The 12,609-nt window shown below is 39.9% G+C and overlaps 1 non-coding gene across 1 annotated transcript; it reads right to left on the bottom strand.

The window, feature by feature from the left end:
* Positions 1 to 9,263: 9,263 nt before the first annotated feature.
* LOC130954762 (small nucleolar RNA R71) lies at positions 9,264 to 9,371 on the bottom strand. Its single transcript, XR_009076411.1, has one exon. It is a non-coding gene; the product is annotated as a small nucleolar RNA R71 (small nucleolar RNA).
* Between the last annotated feature and the right edge of the window lie 3,238 nt (positions 9,372 to 12,609).

Genomic DNA, 12,609 nt, shown 5'->3' on the forward strand with positions numbered 1-12,609 from the left:
CCCCCTGAATGATCAAAAAACCGAATGATCAAAGACTAAACAGTCAAAAGATTAAACTGTCAAAAGATGTCTAATACAATAGTAAATTATCCTATTTATACTAAACTAGCTACTAGGGTTTACATGAGTAAGTAATTGATGCATAAATCCACTTCCGGGGCCCACTTGGTGTATGCTTGGGCTGAGCTTGATCTATCCATGAGCTGAGGCTTTTCTTGGAGTTGAACTCCAAGTTATAACGTGTTTTGGGCGTTCAATTCCGGATCATGACGTGTTTCTGGCGTTTAACTCCAGACAGCAGCATGTACTTGGCGTTCAATGCCAATTTACGTCGTCAATTCCCGAATAAAGTATGGACTATTATATATTACTGGAAAGCTCTGGATGTCTACTTTCCAACGCCGTTGAGAGCGCGCCATTTGAAGTTCTGTAGCTCCAGAAAATCCATTTTGAGTGCAGGAAGGTCAGATTCCAACAGCATCAGCAGTCCTTTTGTCAGCCTTTTTCAGAGTTTTGCTCAAGTCCCTCAATTTCAGCCAGAAATTACCTGAAATTACAGAAAAATACACAAACTCATAGTAAAGTCCAGAAATGTGAATTTAACATAAAAACTAATGAAAACATCCCTAAAAGTAGCTTGAACTTACTAAAAACTACCTAAAAACAATGCCAAAAAGCGTATAAATTATCCGCTCATCAGAGACACCCCACCATGGTAAGATCTACCTTTTCACCCCATTTGTATATATCCCTTGAACTCTTCTTTGATTGGTAATTGTTTGGCCCCTGACTTGGTTAGTTAGAGTTGATTTTATTACTACCAGAAGTTTTCACTATGAACCACTTGAATGATAGAAAACACCTTCTTTCTAGACCTTTGATGAAGTTTTTTAGGTGTTCTATTATCTAAGTACCTACTAAAGTGGTGCATTCTTCATAAAAAAGGGGGAGAGACGCGAGCGCACGCTTTCCACGCACGCGTCCCTAGCGCGGATGCAGGTCCATATATTTTCTAGAGAGTTATGCCACTCTCGAGCCAACGTGAGGCCCCCAGCATACCATCAAGCACGCGCACGCTCACCTGGCACCTGCGCGCCCCTCCGCTACAAACAAAATAGACCCGACCGCGCACAGGCCGCTCCCGCGTCGATGACCTTGCCTCAACCTCTGGCATATTTTCCAGAGAGTTATGCCAAGCCTGGGCTTATTTCGTGCCCGAGGCATCAAACTACAGCCGCGTGCACGCATCTACCGCGCGCACGCCAACCTGGTCAGTGTATTCACCTGCGCGTCCGCCCACTGTGCGCGCACGTGCCGTATCCCTACAGCCAACTTCTGGTACATTCTCCAGAGAGTTGTGCAACTCTTGGGCTAGCACTGCACCACTGGCACAACCACACGCATGCGTGCGCACACCTTGCGCGTCCGCATCCTTGCTGGTTCCCCTTCCTCCGCGCGGGCGCGCAAAGTGCGCGCACGCGTCGACCCGCGACGTCAAAATATAAGCATGCGCGCCCACATTTCCCCCCTCCCACGTCTTCTACCATCTTCCATTCCTTTCTCTACACCACTCTAACCACCGTGCAGCACCACCTCCGACGACCACCCAACTCCAGCGGTCCCCTCATTTTTATCTTACCCTCAACTCCCTTCTCTCACTTACATCTTCATCCCCTTTCTTTCTCTCCCAAGGTACTCTAACCCACTCCACCTCTTGTTCTACTTCTCTCATCCATTCCTTAGGTAGTTGCTTGTGTTTTCTTTTAGGTTGTTTCTTTTCTTTTTAAGTTCTTTATTACTTGGTTGTCTTTGTTTTTTTTCCTTTCATAATTCTTCATGGGTGTTGCAATCATGACTTCTTTTGTATTGGTGGATTAAATTGTTTTGCATGATTTCTTTGCAATCATGGTGCATTATGATGACCAATGTTGCTTTGTGGGATGTTGCATTGCCCTCTTCCATTCATTTGCTCATTACAAAGAGAATGCACATCAAGTGTTTGATGAAAAGCACACATGACCTTTTGAGCTCATTTTGACTCACTACTTTTCAACTAAGTGCTTTTCTCACTAACTTGCATACTCTTAAGTGCATCGGGCATAATACTCCTCATATCTCACATTTTATTCACTCACCTCACCATGACTTTCTTTCCATCATGGACATTTGGGTGTACACTTATCATGCCTCTCACTTGCATGCCTATACCGCCCTTAGATCACATGCTAGTGATTTGCCTTGTTTACAAATGTTGTCTTCGTTACATGTTGCAGCTGTCATGTAGTGAGGACACTTACCCCTACGGCATACTCTTTCACTCGCATGCTTTCCATTTATTTGTGTTTCTTTGGGTTTGATGTTTCCCTCCTTTTCACTTTTACAGGATGGTTATCAAGAAGGACAAAGGGAAGACCCCGAAGAAACCAGCCACCAACAGAGCGCGCCAAGAACCCACGGCGAAGCCCCTCCGAAAGAAGGCTAGAGGCCTCTCCAACATTGATGTTCTAGAGAAGAACAACCCTCTAAAGGACCCAAACAAGTTCCCTAACCGCTACTGTGAACTTGTTTACCCCGGAATAACTGAGCGAAACTACCATCCGAAGCCCCTTCTAGTCCTACCGGCTCACATCGCACCGATGGTGATGCCCCGCTTTGAGCGGAGACAATGGAGGTTTCTCATGAGGCAACCAAAGGAGGTCAACCTATCATGGGTGGTGGAGTTCTACTCCAACTACCACTCACCCCTTCTCACATCAATTTTTGTGCGCCGAAAGCAAGTACCAGTCACGGTGGAAGCCATCCAAGGAGTACTTAAGACCAGGTCATTAGCGGACGGGCATGACGCCTATCAAGAAATTTTGTCGGCACGTTGCGGATGTGGATTCGATTGGAATGCGATTCTCCAAGTAATAGCTTTACCCGAAGCCTCTTGGATTCGAGGGACTATAAAGCAAAGACCAAAAGGTTTGGATGCACGTTTCCTCACTCAAGAAGCCGCAGCATGGGCCCAAATCCTAGCTCACTACGTGCTCCCAAGCACTCATGGGTCATCCATCACCGCCGAGCTTGCCTTATTGGTTTGGTGCATCCTAACCGAGAAGTCGGTCGACATCCCACATGCCATCCGACAATCTATGGGGTGCATTCATGCCAAGGGAAACTTGCCCTTCCCCGCCATGGTAACCAAATTAGTCGCAGCGGCCGGTGTTCACCGCGAGACCAAGGACCGGAGGACCTTAATCCCGGTTGAAGGTGATGTTGTTCCGACCAAGAGGTGCCTTAGACCTTCGGTGGTTACCAAGGACCTTGGCATGGCCACTCCCACTTGCAACCCTACCACTTCATCCGCACCACCAAAATCATCCATCCAACGCCTTGAGGACCTTCACAAGAAATTGGACCGTTATGAGCGGCGCAACCAACGCCGATATGCTCATGTGAAGAAGCTTCTAAGCATTGTTACCCCACCTATGGAGGAACCGGATATCTCCACATCCACCGCAACATCAAGCAGAAATAGCACTAACGGGGGAGATGACGGACATTCTGGAGCCAGCCACCCATTGCGTATCACTTATAGCACGGAAGACCGTGTTAAGTTTTAAGTGTGGGGAGGTCGGCCGACCGATCCCTGTAGGTAACACCCGAATAAACTTTTGAATCTCTTTGTAGTTAGGGTAGGTTGCATGATTAGGTTTCCTTTGACACCATTTGCATGATAAGTCCACTTGGTTGAAACAATGAATTCTTTCCTAGGAAACCAAGATTTTAGGGCAACCGCACCTTACCAATTTTGAAATTTTGATGCTAAGCTTGTTCGAAGATTGTACTTTGGAACATGGATTTTGAGTTAAGAACACAAGCTAGTGAGTTTTGAGCCTTATTGCGTGGCTACATCTTATAGTCACTTATCTCCGTTCTTGTATGCATTGTTCTCTCTCTATGATTGTGATCCTCACTTTGTTTGACTCTATATGTCCATTGTTGTATGTGTGAATGCATGTATAAGATTGAGGCCATCAATTCACTTAGCCACTACTCAAATAGCCTTACCATACGAACAACCCTTGCAACCAACTTTGATTGGCTTAGACTAGTGTGTGTATCATTCAAGTGCGGGAAAAATAGGGTGGGACATTGGTTGAGGAAAAAGAATGTTGCGTTCTATATTTAGGAATTGGGTATATGCTCATGTATTGATCAAATGTATAGACCTTATGCATTGATGTTCTTGTATATAGCTTGAAAAAAAATGAGAAAAAAAAGAAAGAAAAAAAACAAAAAAAAAATAAAACAATATGGAAAAGAAAAGAAAAAAATAGAAAAAGAAAGAAACAAAGAAAAAAAAAGAAACAAAAAGGGGACAAAATGCCCTAAAGAAAAGTGAAGCTCAATAAAATCAATGCATATGTGTTGTAAAGTGAAAAGAGAACACATGAGTATGTGGAAAAGTGAGGAATGGTAGCTAGATTAGTGTATAATTGTAGAGGGGATTATATAGGTTGGGTGAAAAGTTTAGGTTAATCAAAAGATCCAATTTTAGCCACTTAGCCAAATATATATATATCCACCTTGACCCTAGCCCCATTACAACCGAGGAAAGACCTCATGATACATGTGCACATGCATGTAACAATTGTTGATTGCTAGAGGAAGAACAAATATTGGAAAAGCATGAAATAGGGGAGAATTGAGTGATTAGCCCGATATACCGAGCGGATAGAGTGCAAACACTTCCGGTGAGGGTTCGACACTCAAATCCTTGTCCCCAGCTCTCACGAGCATTCTTCATGCAAGTCGCATAGATTACACCTTGATGATCAAAATTGGTAAGTTTGTGAATTACCTATCATCTCACCCATGTGCTCGAAAATATCTTAGGAAGATCGATTTGCTCTTAACCAAGTGGATACTACCACCCATCTTAGTGCATTCATGTAAATAGATTGCATGTCATGAATCTCTTGCCTTTGTGATGCTTTGCTCTTTTACTTTTCTTTAAGCATGAGGACATGCTACAATTTAAGTGTGGGGAGGTTGATAAACCCCATTTTTAGGGTTTATCCGGTATTGATTTCGAGGGTTTTTTCAATGATTCTACACACTTTTCATATGAAAATACATGACTTTGTGTTCCTTTTCCAATTTTGCCTCATGGATGAAAACATGCTTCTTTTGCACTAAATTAGATATATATCTAATCCTTATCTATGCCATTCGATGCTGTGACCCGTGTGTTAAGTGGTTTCAGAGTTTATAGGGCAAGGATGACTTGGAGAAGAGAATGGAAGCATGTACAAAGGAAAGGAGCACGGGAAATTAACCTTTGGAAACTTCGGCACCGACGCGTGCGCGCACATGGCGCGTCCGCGCAGGTCTACGCCATTAAAGCCAAAGCTAGGAGCAAAGCTACGAGCTGGCGCGTGTAGCGGCTAAGTCATGAGCCTCATGGACGCGTCCGCACAGATTGCGCCTACGCGTGGATTGCAGTTTCTCCAGGGCCGCGTGCGCGTGCTATGCGCGTACGCGCCGGTGGTCACACATGATTTTTTAAGAGAGCACGTGATCAGAGCGTGGAGACAGTTGGAGACCCTATTTTGGGAAAGTGCATTGGCGGGAAAAGCTTAAAGAGGCAAAGGATTGAAGGGTTAAGGGACTTTAGCTCATTTTGCATGTTCTTAGATATTTTCTTAGAGTTGATTACATTTTGGGGTAGAGAGAGAGACTGCAACCTCTCTCTAGGGTTTTATTCTCCACATTCTCCACTACAATTCTCCTTTGATTTCTCTTGGTGAGATCTATTGTAATACACTTTTATTTTGATGCAATTAGTAGATCTACTCTTCTCATATTCTCTATTAGTGTTCTTTGATCTTCTCACTTTGGATCTACCTTTTGCCTTTGTTACTTGGATTTGGAACTAGTGAATTGAGGTACTTTCATATCCATTACTTGTAATTGTTCAATTCTAGATAATTGTGTGATTTAGGTCTCTTCATTTCAATTCTTCATTCTAATTTCTTAATGCCTTTTATGAATGCTCATCATATGTTTGATAAAATGCCAACACTAGTTATGGAGTAAAAGTTTCTCACTTGGCTTAGGGTTTGGACCATTAGGAAAAGTTGAATAGTGGATATCTATTGTTGATTGAGAATTAAGGATTGCTAATTGGCTTGGAATGCACTAAAACTAGATTCCCTTAGGGTGAAGCTAGGACTTGTGATTTAAGCTAGTCACTTTCACTTGACTCTCCTCTATACTTGGAGGTTGACTAAGTGGAGCAAGACTTAATTGTCATCATCATTGAAGTAAACTATAGTGATAGAATTTCTAGTGCTAACCCTAGGCCAAGTCTTTTAATATTGATTACTTGTCACCTAACCTTTGTTAATTTGAATTAGTGCATTGACCTTCAACCATTACAATAAAAGCCTCCTAATCAATAACATGTATTCTCTAGCAATTCCAAGTGAAGACGACTTGGGAGATTGATACTCTCGATTGTAAATTGTAGAATTGTTTGATGCAAGGTTTGAGTGTCGAGTAGACTATACTCACGATTGTACTCATTATTGAATTTTATATCGACATAAAAATTTCGTTTATCAAAATGGCGCCGTTGCCGGGGAGTTGCTTATGTGTGCCATGTTATTGCTTAGTGTAAATATGTGTATATGTATAAAGTTGCATTTTCTCTTGATTTTTTTTATTTGATTGACCAATCCCACTTATTACCATGAGCATGACGCGTTCACAACCGAATCCGAGCTTAGTCCCATTTGATCTGGAAATTGAACGAACTTTGCTTCACATTAGACAAGTTCGGAGGCGGTTAACCTTTGGGGAAGGTGAAAAGGTTCCTACCAATTCACCAACCTTACCCGAAGTGAATATTGAACCGTCATTTGAAGAAGGAACTAACCATCCCTCCGTTAATACTACTAATAATTCTTCTTTTGATCTAGGTACCAACACCATGGCTGCTCCGAGGAGAGTTACTCTCAAGGAAGTGGGTGCACCGGACTATGTTCTTCAACCCCTTCATGTGCTTCATCCTAACTTGAACGCAAACTTTGAACTCAAGACTGCTTTGATTCACCTCCTACCTAGATTCCATGGATTTCCCGCCCAAGACCCTATTCAACATAAAAATTTTGTTTATCATTCATACACCAAGTTTTTGGCGCTGTTGCCGGGGATTGTTCGAGTTTGGACAACTGACGGTTCATCTTGTTGCTCAGATTAGGTAATTTTCTTTTCAAAAAGTTTTCAAAATTTTTTTCAAAAAAAAAAAATTTTCTCTTTGTTTTCGTTTTTCAAAAAAAAATTTAATTTCCGAAAAATACAAAAAATTTTAAAATCATAAAAATCAAAAATATTTTTGTATTTCTTGTTTGAGTCTAGTGTCAATTTTTAAGTTTGGTGTCAATTGCATGTTTTTAAAATTTTTGCATTTTTTTCGAAAATTTCATGCATGGTGTTCTTCATGATCTTCAAGTTGTTCTTGATAAGTCCTCTTGTTTGATCTTTATGTTTTCTTGTTTTGTGTCTTTTGTTGTTTTTCATGTGCATTTTTGCATTCATAGGGTCTAAGAATTAAAAATTTCTAAGTTTGGTGTCTTGCATGTTTTCTTTTCTTGAAAATTTTTCAAAAATAAGTTCTTGATGTTCATCATGATCTTCATGTGTTCTTGGTGTTCATCTTGACATTCAAAGTATTCTTGCATGCATTATGTGTTTTGATCTTGCATTTTCATGTTTTGAGTCATTTTTGTGTTTTTCTCTTTCCTCATTAAAAATTCAAAAATAAAAAATATCTTTTCCTTATTTTGCTCATAATTTTCAAAAATTTGAGTTGACTTAATCAAAAATTTTTAAAACTTAGCAATTTCTTATAAGTCAAGTCAAATTTTCAATTTTAAAAATCTTATCTTTTCAAAATCTTTTTCAAAAATAAAATCTTTTTCATTTTTTTATTATTTTCAAAAATTTTTAAAATTTATTTTCAAAATATTTTTCTTATCTTTATTTCAAAATTTCGAAAACTTTACTAACAATTAATGTGATTGATTCAAAAATTTGAAGTTTGTTACTCTCTTGTGAAGAAAGTTTCAATCTTTAAATTCTAGAATCATATCTTTTAGTTTCTTGTTAGTCAAGTAATCAAATTTCAATTTTAAAAATCAAATCTTTTCCAAAATATCTTTTTCAATCATATCTTTTCAAAATATCTTTTTTCAAATTATATCTTTTTCAAATTCAATTTCAAAATCTTTTCCAACTTCTTATCTTTTCAAAATTGAATTTCAAATCTTTTTCAACTAACTAATTGACTTTTTGTTTGTTTTACTATTTCTTATCTTTTTTAAAACCACCTAACTACTTTTTCCTCTCTAATTTTTGAAAATTCCTTCCTCTTTTTCAAAATTCTTTTAATTAACTAATTGTTTCAATTTTTAATTTTAATTGTTTTTCTTCTCTTAATTTTCGAAAATCACTAACCCTTTTTCAAAATTAATTTTCGAAATTCTCTCTATCATCTTTTTCTATTTATTTATTTAATTACTAACACTTCTATTCATCTTAAAAATTCAAACCCTCTCTTCCTCTCTGAGTTCGAATTTTCCTCTTTTCCTTCTTGTATTCTTTTCTTCTTCTACTAACATAAAGGAATCTCTATACTACGACATAGAGGATTCCTCTTCTTTTTTTGTTCTCCTCTTTTTCATATGAGGAGGAGCAAGGACAAGAACATTCTTGTTGAAGCAGATCCTGAACCTGAAAGGACTCTGAAGAAGAAACTAAGAGAAGCTAAATTACAATATTTTGGAGACAACCTTACAGAAATTTTCGAAAAGGAAGAGGAGATGGCAGCCGAAAATAATAATGCAAGGAGGATGCTTGGTGATTATACTACACCTACTTCCAAATTTGATGGAAGAAGCATCTCAATCCCTGCCATTGGAGCAAACAATTTTGAGCTGAAACCTCAACTAGTTGCTCTAATGCAACAGAACTGCAAGTTTCATGGACTTCCATCAGAAGATCCCTATCAGTTTTTAACTGAGTTCTTACAGATCTGTAAGACTGTTAAGACTAATAGAGTAGATCCTAAAGTCTACAGGCTCATGTTTTTCCCTTTTGCTATAAGAGACAGAGCTAGAATATGGTTGGACTCACAACCTAAAGATAGCCTGGACTCTTGGGATAAGCTAGTCACGGCGTTCTTGGCTAAGTGCTTTCCTCCCCAAAAGCTGATCAAGCTTAGAGTGGATGTTCATACCTTCAAACAAAAAGATGGTGAATCCCTCTATGAAGCTTAGGAAAGATACAAGCATATGATCAAAAGATGTCCTTCTGACATGCTTTCAGAGTGGACCATTTTGGATATATTCTATTATGGTCTATCTGAGTTCTCTAAGATGTCACTGGACCATTCTGCAGGTGGATCCATTCACCTAAAGAAAACACCTGCATAAGCTCAAGAACTCATTAACATGGTTGCAAATAACCAATTCATGTACACTTCTGAGAGGAATCCTGTGAGTAATGGGACGCCTCAAAGGAAAGGAGTTCTTGAAATTGATGCTCTGAATGCCATATTGGCTCAGAACAAAATGTTAACTTAGCAAGTCAACATGATTTCTCAAAGTCTAAATGGATGTCAAAATGCATCCAACAGTACTAAAGAGGCATCTTCTGAAGAAGAAGCTTATGATCCTGAGAACCCTGTAATGGCAGAGGTAAATTACATGGGTGAACCATATGGAAATACCTATAATTCCTCATGGAGAAATCATTCAAATTTCTCATGAAAGGATTAACAAAAGCCTCAAAAGGCTTTAATAATGGTGGAAGAAACAGGCTTAGCAATAGCAAGCCTTTTCCATCATCTTCTCAGCAACAGACAGAGAATTCTGAGCAGAGCTCCTCTAGCTTAGCAAACATAGTCTCTGATCTGTCTAAAGCCACTTTAAGTTTCATGAGTGAAACAAGGTCCTCCATTAGAAATTTGGAGGCACAACTGGGCCAGCTGAGTAAAAAAATCACTGAAACCCCTCATAGTACTCTCCCAAGCAATACAGAAGAGAATCCAAAAAGAGAGTGTAAGGCCATTGATATTGTCTATATGGCCGAATCCAAGGAGGAAGGGGAGGACGTGAATCCCAATGAGGAAGACCTCATGGGACGTCCCCCAGACAGAAAGGAGTTCCTTATTGAGGACCTAAAGGAATCTGAGGATCATATAGAAACCATAGAGATTCTATTGAACCTCCTTCTGCCATTCATGAGCTCTGAAAACTATTTTTCCTCTGAAGAGGATGAAGATGTAACTGAAGAGCAAGTTGCTCAATATCTAGGAGCCATCATGAAGCTGAATGCCAAGTTGTTTGGTAATGAGACTTGGGAAGATGCACCTCCCTTGCTCATTAGTGAACTAGATACATGGGTTCAGCAAACTTTACCTAAAAAGCAATAAAATCCTGGTAAATTCTCAATACCCTGTACCATAGGCACTATGACCTTTGAGAAGATTCTGTGTGAGCTAGGGTCAGGTATAAATTTTATGCCACTCTCTGTAATGGAGAAACTAGGGATCTTTGAGGTACAGGCAGCCACATTCTCATTAGAGATGGCAGACAAGTCAATAAGACAAGCTTATGGATTGGTAGAGGACGTGTTAGTAAAGGTTAAAGGCCTTTACATCCCTGCTGATTTCATAATCTTAGACACTAGGAAGGATAAGGATGAATCTATCATCCTTAGAAGACCCTTCCTAGCCACAGCAGGAGCTGTGATTGATGTTGACAGAGGAGAGCTAGTCCTTCAATTGAATAGGGACTACCTGGTATTTAAAGCTCAAGGATCTTTCTCTGCAACCATGGAGAGGAAGCATGAAAAGCTTCTCTCAATACAGAGTCAAACAGAGCCCCCACAATCAAACTATAAGTTTGGTGTTGGGAGGCCACAACCAAACTCTAAGTTTGGTATTGAACCCCCACATTCAAATTCTAGGTTTGGTGTTAGGAGGTCCCAACAATGCTCTGATGATTTGTGAGGCTCCATGAGAGCTCACTGTCAAGCTATTGACATTAAAGAATCACTTATTGGGAGGCAACCCAATTTTTATTTATCTATATTTTTATTGTTCTTTTATGTTTTATTAGGTTTATGATCATGGGGAGTCACAAAACAATTGCAAAAATTAAAAACAGAATGAAAAATAGCAGAAGAAAAAGTACACCCTAGAGAAAGAGCTTACTGGCGTTTATACGCCAGTAAGGAGCATCTGGCTGGCGTTCAACGCCAGAACAGAGCAAGGATCTGGCGTTGAACGCCAGAAATAAGCAGCAATCTGGCATTTAAACGCCAGGATTGCACCCTGAGGAAAGCTAGCATTTAACGCTAGCAACAAGCATCAGGCTGGCATTAAACGCCAGAAACATGCTACATTTGGGCATTTAACGCCAGAAACAAGCTTCAGTCTGGCGTTAAACGCCAGGATTGCAGGCAGAGGGCATTTTACACGCCTAATTGGTGCAGGGATGATTCATTCTTGACACCTCAAAATCTGTGGAACCCACAAGATCACCTCAGGATCTGTGGACCCCACATGATTCCCACCTACCTCAACTCACCTTCTCTCCTCTTCACACAATCCAATGACACTCTTCCCTAAACACCTTTCACCAATCACCTCAATCTCTCTTCCCCATCACCTCTTCACCACTCACATCTATCCACTCTTCCCCATAAACTCCACCTACCTTCAAATTCAAAATCTCTTTCCCATCCAAACCCACCCTAAATGACCGAACCTACTATCCTCTCCCTCCACTATATAAACCCCTCCATACTTCTTCATTTTCACATAACACAACCCTCTCTTCTCCCCCTCTCCTCCATATCTTCTTCTTCTCCTTCTATTCTTTCTCTTCTTTTGCTCGAGGACGAGCAACATTTTAAGTTTAGTGTGGTAAAGCATAGCTTTTTTATTTTTCCATAACCATTGATGGCACCTACGACCGGAGAAATCTCTAGAAAGAGGAAAGGAAAGACAAAAGCTCCCCCCTCCAAGTCATGGGAGATGGAGAGATTCATCTTAAGGGTCCATAGCTCAGTAGTAGAGTATTTGACTGCACATCAAGAGAGCCCACTCATGGACCTCAACAAGAGCATGAGGAATTCTCTCATCAAGAAATCCTTGAGATAACCTCAGGGGATACATTTTCCTCCACAAAATTATTGGGAGCAACTAAGGATAGGAGCACCAAAATCACTTGGGATCAAGCAACAGAGGCAAGGAAGAGACATAGAGGAGCTCAAGGACACCATTGGTTCTTCAAGAAAAAGGTGCCACCCTCACTAAGATGGACTCATTCCTTAACTTCCTTGTTCTTATCTCTCTGTTTTTTGATTTTTGAGCTTCATGTTTGTCTATGTTTGTGTCTTTATTACATGATCATTAGTGTCTAGTAACTATATCTTAAGGCTATGAATAATTCCATGAATCCTGCACCTTTCTTAAATGAAAAATGTTTCTAATACAAAAGAACAAGAAGTACATGAGTTTCGAAATTGTCCTTAAAATGAGTTTAATTATAT

Source organism: Arachis stenosperma, chromosome 1 (genome assembly GCF_014773155.1).
Source record: "Arachis stenosperma cultivar V10309 chromosome 1, arast.V10309.gnm1.PFL2, whole genome shotgun sequence".
Taxonomy (NCBI): Eukaryota; Viridiplantae; Streptophyta; class Magnoliopsida; order Fabales; family Fabaceae; genus Arachis; species Arachis stenosperma.